Below are 13,028 nucleotides of genomic sequence, written 5' to 3' on the forward strand. Positions count from 1 at the left end.
TTTCAGTGTAAAGGCCGATTCAACATTCACACTTACTCAAATGAACTCCACTAACAGATCAATTGCACCACAGTTTGCTTTAATCGAACCAAACTTTACAAGTGTGAACACACCCTTAGTTTCATGATACTTATGTGTTAAACAGATTCAGGATAGAAATATAAGCCAAAAACAGACTAGGACTTTTTATTGCGCAGATCATTTCAGTGTAAAGACCGACTCACAGCATTTACACTTACTCAAATGAACCGCACTAACAGAGCAATTGCACCACAGTTTGCTTTAATCGAACCAAACATTACAAGTGTGAACACAACCTTAATTTCATAATTCTTACATGTTTAACAGATTCGGAATAGAACGTAAAAAAAAAAAAACTTTTTGTAACAATTTAAAAGTCTTTGTTACATCGGATCAATTTTTGAAGACCTTGTTTAATAAAAGTTATAATAATCACAAAAATCTTATTTTAATGACTTTGCAATGTAAGCATCATTAGACACATATACAGTACAATAGACTTTGTATAGACTATGAACCAGATTTTGCACCAACGCAAACCGCCTTTTGGTGTTAAAATAGTACTGTCAGGATTTACTAAAGATGTGCAGTGAAGAATTAGCACAGAAAAGGTGTGGACAGAGTTATTTTTGCGCCTGACCTTATGGAATAAACATTTCTAGGTGTTTCCCTTTCAGACGCAAAATTTAAGGAAGGAGAGTATTAAAATGAATCACAATGCAATTTACTAACTTTTGCGCTTGTCAAATGACATGTATTTGCGCCATTATTTAACGCCCAAAAAAGCATGTCTTAAAGCAGGCGGTAATTTGCGCTCTAACGCTAATTTGCCCTGGTTAGTAAATCTGGCCCTAGGTTTAAAAAGCTCAATTTATATGCTGAATATGGTCATGTCTGTATAAAGTAACCATTAAAAACAGAGATCTTCTATGTCATAGCATCGTGGGCAGCATGCGGATATATAACACCGTCGAGCTTCGGGCGTCCTGAGTTCGAGTCCTGGCTCATAGACGTTTTCAGACCCCGCTACACACTCTCTCCCACTTTTCTGCTTGTCTAAATAGAACGTTTTTTTTTTAAGTTGTGTGCGACAGTCATTTAAAGCAAGTCGCTTAAAAACGTGCGAACAACTGATACTGTGCTGGCTGTTCCAGACTATTTAAATCTAATGGATTTGGTGTCTCTTGTCTCAAATTCAATGATGCTGGTAGTGACGATTCTCTCTGACCATTCAATAATCTGCAGTGTTTACAAATCACATTTTAGTATTGGTATGGCTTGGTACTAGGTACTGTACCCAGTGCAATACACCCCAAAAGTGAGCTGTACAAAGCCGTACCATGCAGTGGAAAAGCGCCAATAGGCTTTACCACTCAGTTCCATTATACTTCTGAAGAATTCATAACATTAAGTAACACAGCAATAAATGCTGCAAAACATCTAACCAAAGTCGTAACCATAATGTTTTTCATAATTTTTATTGGAGAGATTGTTCTGTCTGATTATGAGCACTCTAAAACCTCCTTATAACCTTAGACATGTGATGCGCTTCTAAATATAGAACCAAGAAAAAATAGATTTCCCCCAAATGCCTTACATTTTGTTTTTTGATTGGTTGAAGGAGGGGATTATGAGTCATTAGCACAGCCATTGAAGCCCTCAGGCCAAGCAAACCACATGTGACATGACTCCATCTAAAGGATAGTTTATTTTTCTCTTCTGTTAATGGGACGTTCCCTCATTTGCAAGGTGATGGGCCATATAGGCAAAAGGTCTTGGCATTGTTTCAGCAGTTGTACTATTTGCAAACACACTCTGCAGGCATACCAAGAGGGGTCACTCAAAGCGGGCAGTAATATTGTACACAATGCTAAGTAGCAAACAAGTAGAGGCAAAGGCTGCTCCTAGAAATAGCTCATGTAAACAAGATGAGAGGAGACAAACTGTCGACACCTCCCCGCTGTGAAAAAAAAAAAAAAACGGTCTTTGCTGGTCTCACCTGGTCTGCCAAGCTACTTAGTCCAACAATCTGCCCTGATTTTTCTTCTTTAGTGCCTTACTGATCTTAGTCTGTCTATTTAATTGGCATTTCGCTGTGGATGGCTTCTTTTTGAAATTCTTTGTTGCAAAAGAAGAGTTTTTGCAACATTGATACAGTGTCCTTGTTATCACAGTAAAGTGGTGAAAGGTCATATAGTGTCAGAGAGTGGATGTTCAGAGCTTGTGTAAATTCAAGGCATCATCACAAGATCAATGGTGCTTGCAGTTGTTTTTCACACAGTCCACATCACCATGTTGACACATCTGTTCGGAGACCACAAAGGACAGCAATGCAAATGTTGCTTAAAGCCTTTTGGAGTGCTCTACTACCGTATTATACACTGTAAAAATGAAAACATACTTGAGGCACCATCTTTTTTTTTTTTTTTGAGATTTACACACTGGTGGAACGTCTAGGCACTTGTGAAGACGGCTCAAATATTCTACTGAGCACTCAAGGAACTTTAATATTTTCCTCTACTGGTTTCAAAGCCTTTCCTATATGATTTAGGGACACTGGAGGAACTGCTGATCATGTCGAGTTCTTGCAGGAATTTATGGATTTTAGTTTGTTCCTTATACACATATGATATATAACTATATATTTTTAACAAAACACTTTTATGTTAGATAGAGTTTATAAGACCTACAAATGTACATGAGTTCCTTTTTTCAAGGGCCAAAGGTTATTTAATAAATATATATATAAAATGAGGAAATATTAGTAATCAATTCACATAGCAACTTGAGCAATGCACAATGCATAATATTATACACTGCCACTGATCTTACTGATCCCAACAGTCTCTTATGCTCATCAAGGCTGAATTTATTTGATCAAAAATACATAACAAAAACAGTGATATTGTGAAATGTTATTACAATATAAAAATAATGGTTTCTATTTTAATATGCTTTAAAATATAATTTATTCCTGTGATGCAAAGCTAAATTTTTATCAGCCATTAATCCAGCCTTAAGTGTCACATTTCTGATCCTTCAGAAATCATTCTAATATGCTGATTTATTATTAAATGATCTATGTTGGCAACAGATGTGCTGTCAAATATGTTTTCAGGACTCTTTGATGAATACAAAGTTAAAATAACAGCATTTATTAAAAATATAAATCTTTCCTATCAATATAAGTCTTTGCTCTTACTTTTTACTGAATAAAAAAAATAATAATTTCTTGCAAAAAAAAAAAAGAGAATAAAATTGACTGACCCCGAACTTGTGAAGGAAATGTATATTGTTAGAAAATGTATATTATATTACATTTATACTTTAAATGAATGCTATTCTTTTTACCTTTTTATTTATCAAAGATTCCTGAAAAAGTATCACACGTTCCAAAAAAAATATTAAGCAGCACAACTGTTTCCAGCACTGATAATAAATTAGCATATTAGAATAATTTCTTAAGGATCATGCTGAAATTCAGCCTTGATCACAAAAATAAATTAGACTTAAATGTATGTTAAAATAGAAAAACTTTATTTTATATCATAATAATATTTCACAATATAATTTTTTTTTCTTTATTTTTTTTTTAATCAAATAAACAGCCTTGATGAGAATAAGACACTTCTTTTAAAAACATTCAAAATCTTACAACATAAGGCCCAATGACTTGTGATACCGGATACGATTAAAATTAAAAATATTACAAATATTTTGTACTCACAATTTCCACCCTACAAAATATTTTAGAGCTTGGCATAACTACATTAAGTTAATTCATTATACAAATGCCTATGAAATTGTATTAATTGTATTCAAATCACTATTGAATTAATGTGATGGTGAATTAAAACAACAAATACTTAGATTTTTTTTTTTTGGCTTATTTTAAAGTTACTAGTGGGCCTGGTCCCCTGGTTGAGAACCTTGGACATAGAAAAACCTCTTCAATCAGTTTACATGCTAATTCTGATTATTCTGATATGACCTGTATGATCCAAACCCAATTGTTACATCTAAATGCAGTAGGTTTTAATTTGTTTTCTTCCAGTCCTTTGCAAAATGTTCTAGGGGTAGTCCCTTATTTAGTTAGGAACATGTCTTACATGTCTCCTTTAACACTGTTTCTAACCCACCTAGAATTTGGGTTCTGCCAGTGTGAGGAACCTCAAATATGACCCTGGGCCACAAAACTAGTCTTAAGTAACACTTTACAAAAAGGTTCCTTAGTTAACATTAGTTAACCACATTAGTTAACATCAACTAATAATGAACTGCGCTTATACAGCATTTATTCATCTTTGTTAATGTTACTTTCAACATTTACTAGTACATTATTAAAATATTGTTAACATTAGTTAATGCAGTGTGATCTAACATGAACAAACAATGAACAACTGTATTTGTCAACTAACGTTAATGAAGATTAGTAAATACAGTAACAAATGTACTGCTCATGGTTAGTTCATGTTAGTTAGTACTTTAACTAATGCTTAACTAATGAACCTTATTGTAAAGTGTTACCGATATATTTGCAGCAATAGCCTGCAATTATATTGTTTTCTTTTATGCCAAAAATCCTTAGGATATTAAGTAAAAAGCATGTTCAATGAAGATATTTTGGAATTTTCTACTGTAAATATAGGCCTATCAAAACTTTTTTATTAGTAGCCTAATATTCTTCAATATTTTGATTTTTTGGCACCCTCAGATTGCAGATTTTCAGTTTATCATAAAATTGACCCTTATGACTGGTTTTGTGGTCCAGGGTCACAAATGGTTTCTCAAGTATCTTTTCATTTTTACTGCACATATCAACAAGAGCTTCTAGTTGAATGTTTTTCTAGGCAGCAGTGACCTGAAACATAGCCTTGCCCTAATGCAAAAGCACTAAACTTCCTGCATAACGCGCTGTGGTTACATAAAGGCAAGCACCAGCTGAGCTTATGTTCAGTGGTATCGTGCCCTGAAGTGACACCGCGCAAGGGGAGAATGGGAGGAGACGGCGGCGTAGGCTGGCCGGTGTTCGGTTTCACCAGCTCACACGTGACCGCAATGGCTGCTTGTCTGTTCCGTGCAGTGCATCATTCCTCTACCGCCCAGCGAATGTAGGCTACAGCAGTTTTCTCGCTTCGTTGAACTGTCGGTGCGGACACTTACCACCCGCCGAAGCGAAATTCCTCTACACGTTCAGCCGAGCAGCTCGCCGGCTGAGAAGAACGACATTCGGGAGAGAAATTAAAGCGTCTCGGGGTTCAACTTCCACCAACCAACACAGCGGTAGGAGGAGTCAACAGGTATTGGCGCTCTCTATTTACGTGACAATACAATTGCTAGGCTGACAGGTAGTCACATTGATAGCGTCTTGACAGATGTGGAGAACTGAATAGGCGCGTCTTTCGGCGCTCAGATGCGGTGTGCTACTTAACTGTAAAGCTGTCCGTTGAGTTTGATCGAAACCGCATACGGGGGAAATAATGACCGGTCTGGGGCAGCTACGTAATAAAATGCGCTGTATTGTTCTCTCACCTGAATGAGCAATGTGTCATTGAGAGCTTTAGCAGCAGGTCTTCCATGCAAAGCGTCGCTACACTGCACTAGCACTGAGCGTCGTGCGTCGACTTTATTCAAGCTTTGTGTGGTTTCTGGCTTTTTAAAATCTTAATAACGTTGTGTATTTGATAATATAGGCATATTGAACACGATTTACGTGTACAGTGCCTTGTTATATTACAATGAATTTATCTGGGTCACAAACAAAAGCAACAAATGCCCCTGTGTAAGTAATTTCCTCCGTGGATTAACTCAGCTGAAATAGTTTATGAGCATTTGGGTCAATCTTCAATAAAAATATCTGAATACTAAGCACAATATCAGGCTTCACTTGCACAAGCTGCATTTTAGAGGGATAGTTTAGCCAAAATTCTATTTCATTGACGTTGTTTGAAAACTGTCCTCAGTGAAACGCGACAGAATATGGACTCAGTCGCGAATTCACTTTCATTACAGTGAAAGTGAATGGGGACTGAGCCTGTCATTCTGTCTAATATTACTTACATTCTTCAGAAGGAAAAAGTCATTTAGAACTACAGTGAGTAAATGATGACTGAATTTTAATTTTAGATTGTGCTTTCCGTTAACTGCAATAGTACTAGGATGAAGTGAGTCACACTTGTGATGCATTGAAACTATATGGCATATGGTGTAAGAAGCGAGGTGTTGTGGGTTAGTTCTGTTTTTGCAGTTAAATGGGAAGTTCCTCAACCATCTGTCTGCAATAGAAAGAGGAATGGGTACGATATTTGCTTCCTCTAAGCGCTGCCACTTTCATGCCTGTCGTCTGCAGAGACATATGCCACAAAGCTTGACATTTTGATTTTTCCGCTCATGAAAGCATGTGCATGCTCACTGTATCACCTCCTGCGGTGTTTGTCTCAAACCTTCCATCAGCCCTCTCTAATGTTCTCTGTCATTCCAAAATAGCAGGGAGGGGAACGCAGAGCTGACGGAATCAGGGTGCTGTCCAGCGTCCAAGTCCTTGCCGTTTCTTCAGAAATCTGGTTTTTAACAGACTGCGTTTTCACACTGCTGGAAATGACTAGGCGACACACCTCTCTCTATTTTTCTATTCCCCCCTTCTCTTTCCAGTGGATGGATTTTAGCGTACTTTCTCATTAATCATTTCAAATTGTCCACAGTATTGTAAATTGATGGAACTGATGATTAAATAGTTTGGATCCGTGTCTTTTAAAGGCTTAGTTCACCCGAAAATGAAAATTCTGTCATTTTCTCACCCTCATGTCGTTCCAAGCACGTACGACTTTTGTTCATTTTTGAAACACAAGTGAAGATTGTTCATCCGTTTGAAGTCAATGTAAACATAACCCATAAGCAGTTTAAGATTGCTTTACAGATTTAATTTTAGATTTTTATTCACATATGTTTTAAGAAAAGTCAGTAAAAATAGGCCTAATGCAATGTGGTAATCTGTAGGAATTTTCTGTTTTTTTTTTTTTTTAATTTTAAAAAATTGTTTTAAGGTTATATAGAAATGTCAATAAACATAATTTCTGATTCTGGACCACAAAACCATTCAGAAGTGTCAATTTTTCAAAATTGAGATGTATACATCATCTGAAAGCTGAATAAATAAGCTTTCCATTGATGTATTGTTAGGATAAGACAATATTTGGCCGAGATACAACAATTTTGAAATTCTGGAATCTGAGGGTGCAAAAAAATCTAAATATTGAGAAAATCAAAATCTTTAAAGTTGTCAGAATGAACAGAAAGTTTGTAGCAATGCATATTAGTAATCAAAAATTAAGTTTTGATATATTTATGGTAGGAAATTTACAAAATATTTTCATGGGGCATGATCTTTACTTAATATCCTAATGATTATGAAAAATCTATAATTTTGATCCATACAGTGTATTTTTGGCTTTTGCTACAAATATACCCGTACTACTTAAGACACAATTATAGAGCTTCTGTTTACCATTTACATTTTTTTTGAAGCTAGACAAGATTCTTCATTAAAAATAAAGATACTGAATTGCCAGTCAAACTTCTTTATAATGATCCATGTCTGCAAATAAACAATAAGAGATATGCATAGACAAACACATTTTGATGTTTTACAATGTCTTTTTTCTGACTGCATAAAAGCTCTTAATAGAGAGTAAACCCATAAAACGTATTTACACAAACTTCTCTTGAGGCTTGAAATGTGGTTTTTCATTTGTTAATATTAGTCATTACTAAAACATTTTCTCATGTGCTCTTTTTCCACATACACGTAATGAATCACTGATACTGATCTTTTGACATTCATTTTTTTTTTTAAATCAGAAAACATGCAGCTGCAAATAAATGACTCTGACCTCCATAACTGTGAAGAAATTAACAAGGTCATATGACAAAAGAAACAGAAATCTTGCCGTGAGCGCCTCATATACAGTACTGATTAAGATGGTTCAAACTGGAGCGACATGTAAAAGCTTACAGAGTCTTTTTATTGTTTAATTCAGCTGTAGTTCTTCAAACAAAATTCCTAGAAGTAAGTCTAGACGATGTTTACCTCTGCCCGCTGCTCAACCCTGAACAACGTACCACAGTGCTTTGGCATCTTTCTCATTCAGGTAGCAGAGATCTAGCAGACCTGCTTCATTAGACCTGCTTCTCGTTTATCCCAGTTTGTTACATTGTGGTGGAAGAAGTGAGAATGGGACTTGCGACCTAAAGTGAATTTTTACTAGGGTTGCAGGGATAGTCATGTAAGGACGATAAAACTTGCTGACCTTTCTTGAAATGGGATATTTTCAACTCTCTTTTTTTCATATTCTACCTGATTTTGGTAAACAGACGACCTGTCCGCTAGCACCCTGCCAGTGGTGTTGTTTCTTTTTTTACTTGCATGTTTGTTCTTTACATGTGTTTTTTTTGTTGGTGTGGACTGACTAGATTCAGCATTTCTGCCTCAGCCAAAGTTTCTAGGTTGCAGGTACTAGTTTTCAATTCTCCTTCACTTACATTTAGTCATTTGGCAGACCAGTTTATTCAACGCGACTTACAATTGACCCTTCGCAAACAGCTTGATTGACAGTCGATCTGACCAATTATAATGCCATTTTGTCTGACAAACAAACCAGACAGGCAAGTAGATTAACTTCGGTAGACTTGAAAAATTGTGTGTATTGTATTGTTGTCTTTCTGCACTTGAAATTAAATGCTGTTTTCATTCATGTTTTTTTTGTGCTGTAAGTAAAGAAGAAAAGACTATCGGTTCACATGTCGATTGATATAATTAGGCAATACAAGCAACCAGTAGTATTCAAAGTACTGTTATGATACCCTACGCCATTGGTTTTTAAATCCTGGGTCGTGACCTTCGGGTGGGTCGCAACTCGCAACACTTAAATGGGTCGCCAGGATGATTTAAGGAAATTGTATATGTGACCCTGGACCACAAAACCAGTCATAAGGTTAAATTTGACACAAATAAGCTTTCTATTGATGTATGGTTTGTTAGGATAGGACAATATTTGACTGAGATACATCTATTTGAAATCAGAAATCTGAGGATGCAAAAAAATAAAAAAGTCTGAGAAAATCACCTTTAAAGTTGTCCAAATTAGGTTCTTAACAATGCATATTACAAATCAAAAATTACATTTTGATATGTTTACAGTAGGAATTTTACAAAAAATCTTCATGGAACATGAACTTTACTTAATTTCTTAATGATTTTTGGCATAAAAGAAAAATCAAAAATTTTGACCCATGCAATGTATTTTTGGCTATTGCTACAAATATACTCCAGCGACTTAAGACTGGTTTTGTGGTCCAGGGTCACATTTATGTACAGTCAAACCAAAAATTATTCAGACACCAGATATAATTTGAATATTTTATTACTAGTGGGTGCAGAACACTGTAGTTAATTTATGTAAGTGAGAATAGCAAAATAAAGTAAACTGTGACGTATGATACCCAAACATTTTTCATACAGTGGACTACCAGTAAAATTGCTAAAAAGTTGGGACCAAAAATGATTCAGACACCTTGACCTGACTATGTTAATGCAACCTTTTTACACCACAGGCTGAAAAAAATGAAGCATTGCCTGGTAATTGGTCAACAAAGTATTGATAGTTGTGTAAATATTGTCATACTAACAGTTTGAATATTTGGTTGATTGTAATCCATTATCTTTCTATCAAAGTTATCTGACATTATCAAAATGCTTTTTTTTTCTGACACAGTTTAACTCTGAGTTCTTGATATATTTTATTACCATTTTCTAAACTATAGCGACTATAGTGATAATGTGAGTAATGTAAAAGGTATCTGAATAAATTTTGGTTTGACTGTATGTAACAAAGTTCAAGATTCAGAGCAGAAACTGGCACACTTAATTTCAATAACTAAATAAGCATAAACAACAAAAAGATAGTAATCAGCTGTTTTTGCAGTGATGAACATTGCAGCCAATCAAAGACATATCTGTTGATTTCTGGAACGCAATGGCCAATCAGAGGCGTTTTAGTTAGTCAGAGTCCACTCAACGCTCAAAACGCCAGTGTTTTTGTTCAGTCTTGAGTTCTGGATCCTTGCGAATCCTCTCATTATAATAAAATGTTGTCAATAAAACATTAGCTGATTCTAGTGGAATTTTCTGATATAGAGAGAAACTGAAATGAGTGACAGCTGTCAATTTAAAAACCAAAAATAGGGTCCCTGTTAAAAAACCCCACTGCCCTCTGCAAATAGCTGACTTGTGTTGCAGAGTTTTCCTGTTGCCTTAGTATACCCAGTTGTAGCATGTTTCATAAGTTGGAAAAAAAAAAGTTTTTGTTTGTTTGTTTGTAAACATTTTATCTGCAGTGTTTTTATTAGCTAGTTAGGCAGTTTGCATGATAAAACCCCTTAAACCCAGGCTAAAACCATGCAGATGAGCTGTTTATCTGAGCTTTTTATGCTATAAATGTTTTCAAATTAAAAATAGTTAAAAATAACACTTCCTATGTCCTTCTTTCTCATAAAGTGTGTCCTGGTAAATGTATAAAAGATGTTATGTCTGTTCATCCATTTGTATATTTGAAAGAAAAGGCCACCCAGGCTTTGCTCACATGTCTGCAATGTTACTAAAACAACCCCAGACCAAGACAAGACATTGATGACTAAACCTTCAGAAAGAGAAGCAGGAAGTAGGTGTGTTTATTTCCTGTCAGTCACGATTTCCTTTGTAAAACATGCTTTTCAGCTAGGCAACATATCTTTGTTTTGAACACACTGCCTGATGAGTGGCATCACATGCAGCCTTGGGCAATGCGATCCGAGGACACGCTCACATCTAATGACCGGAATGATTTCACGAGATACATGCGCTCATAGTCCGTGACATACTCGCTTTGTGTTTTCACTTGATATACATACCAAAACGTGGCATTTACGACATATAATTGGAATAGGGTTGGACGTTTTCCTTTTAGGCATGTCTCTGTTGTAGGAATAGTGAGTATGTCGTAGCGGATGGGGAAGCGAGTGACTCTTGCTCATGGGCTGTGCAGCGGGAGACAGATGGGTGGAGGTAAATTAAACAAGCTGCTCTGGCCTTCTCTCCTCACTTTGACAGTGTGCCAGCCACGGCGCCGGGTCTCTGTCATTATTTAACGGCCGGCGTTAATGGGCTCTGTCTGCCTGGTTGCCCCCTTGGCTGCCGGGAGAAAGAGAATGAAATTTGAAGGGAAAAGGTGGGCAGGGCTGTGTGCTTGACCATGCACTGTGTGTGAATGAGACCGAGTTTTCTTGAACGTAATGGTTTCTACACTAGTAGCTGCTGGTAATTTAGGTTCCTCTTAAGTCCTGCGCGGACCGCTGTCACATGAAGTCAGGACAGCTTTGCTGCACCCATTGTTTCTTGCCATCAGTGGCGTATTTATCTCAGTCACCCTAAAGCAGTTTTGGTGCAGGGAATGGAAAAACATCTGGATTAGCTCTGTAAACTCTAATAGCACGAAGGGGGAAAGTCATGTTCATATCCCGCGCACAGTTAAATGGTGCTTTGTTAGGGCAAATATCAGTTGAAAGTTCTTACTGTGAAGCACTGAGCACTGTTTGTGAGTTTCTCAGGGTGAAGGGCATTACTCGAAGCTAAATACAGTTTTAGAGTTTTAGCTAAATAAATTGTAAAAACCTGATATAAAATTGAATTGCCATGAGAATAGTCACAGAAGCTGGCATGGCACACAAACAAACAAGGGAATTACTTGCATGCTCATATTTGTCAATTTATTTTAAATCACAATGTTATGTCAATACATGGCAGCAAAATCATGTGGTGTTTTGTAAAAATGCACATGAAAAAAGGTGTATGAGTCAAAGACGAAAAAGGGTTTAAGTATAAAAACAGTACGTGTAATACTGCTTTAAATTGTTGTTGTTTTTCCAAAAACAATTGAAAAGTTTTCTGTTTAATTTAATTGCATTTTTGTTTTTGTTTTTCTGAGCAAAAAATAAATATAATAATTTTTTCCCCTAGTTTACAGAAGACACCCGCTAAAATGTCATACAGTGTAACAATCCTGTCAAGCATATTTAAAACAAAAGTCAATTTACAACATATTTAAAGAAAAATTACATTCACTCCAAATACTAATTAGTTGTAATTATCCTTTTTTTTACTCATTTATAACACAATAAAATATGCTCCCTTATTTTTTTTTTGGATATATTTTAATATGTACAAGTCAGAATAAGCATGTTGTTTGATTATTTCAACCAAATTTTGACATTTTATTCTCTAAAAACTTATTTGAAACCTTAAAAGTAGACCGTTTACTTGCATTTAATGTGCTATAAAATAAATGGATATAAAATTATGGATATAAAATCACTTTTCTAATCAAATTTCTTTTGATGTGGACATCATAGACTGTAAAAAATATGGACGTAGTATCCGTGATGTCACCCGTAGGATTCTGAAGCGCTAATTTGAAGCTCATAGTGGGCGGGATTCGGCCGCGCCATCTTGGAATCGCGTCATCGCGCGTCACTCCCGGATAATCAAAAATGGGCAAAAAGGCGGGATGTGGGTGGAGCTGGTTGCTGAAACCACGCCCGCCTAGAGCGACAGTGGTGACAGCAGCGGCAATCCCCCTGTCACTCAAGTGACCACGCCCTTAATTATGCTGAACTTTAAGGCTTAATATAACTTAAACCGATGAGTTATAAAAAAAATTCACCCCCCTCACAGTTGACATGAAGGGCAAAACTAGCTATATAGACCAAAACCATTTTTTGAACCAGGCTGTAAACATACTTTTTTCTGCTGTAAAGTTGGGCATTTTAACATGGAGTGTCAATGGGATTGACTCCCTTTTGCAGCCAGCCTCAAGCGGCCAGTCGATGAATTGCAGTTTCAGTCACTTCCGTGTTGGTTTCACGAGGGAGACCGGAAGGTTGCCCCTTGGTGGACATCTTAAAGTCTTTGACCCATA

The 13,028-nt window shown here is 36.2% G+C and overlaps 1 protein-coding gene across 1 annotated transcript in view; it reads left to right on the top strand.

Annotated features, from left to right (window-relative positions):
• Positions 1 to 5,064: 5,064 nt before the first annotated feature.
• Positions 5,065 to 13,028, top strand: part of rarab (retinoic acid receptor, alpha b) — a 171,003-nt gene continuing 163,039 nt past the window's right edge. The window contains exon 1 of the mRNA XM_073839960.1: positions 5,065 to 5,321. The gene's annotated coding sequence lies outside the window, so the exon portion shown is untranslated. The remainder of the gene's footprint in view (positions 5,322 to 13,028) is intronic.

Source organism: Garra rufa, chromosome 1 (assembly GCF_049309525.1).
Source record: "Garra rufa chromosome 1, GarRuf1.0, whole genome shotgun sequence".
Taxonomy (NCBI): Eukaryota; Metazoa; Chordata; class Actinopteri; order Cypriniformes; family Cyprinidae; genus Garra; species Garra rufa.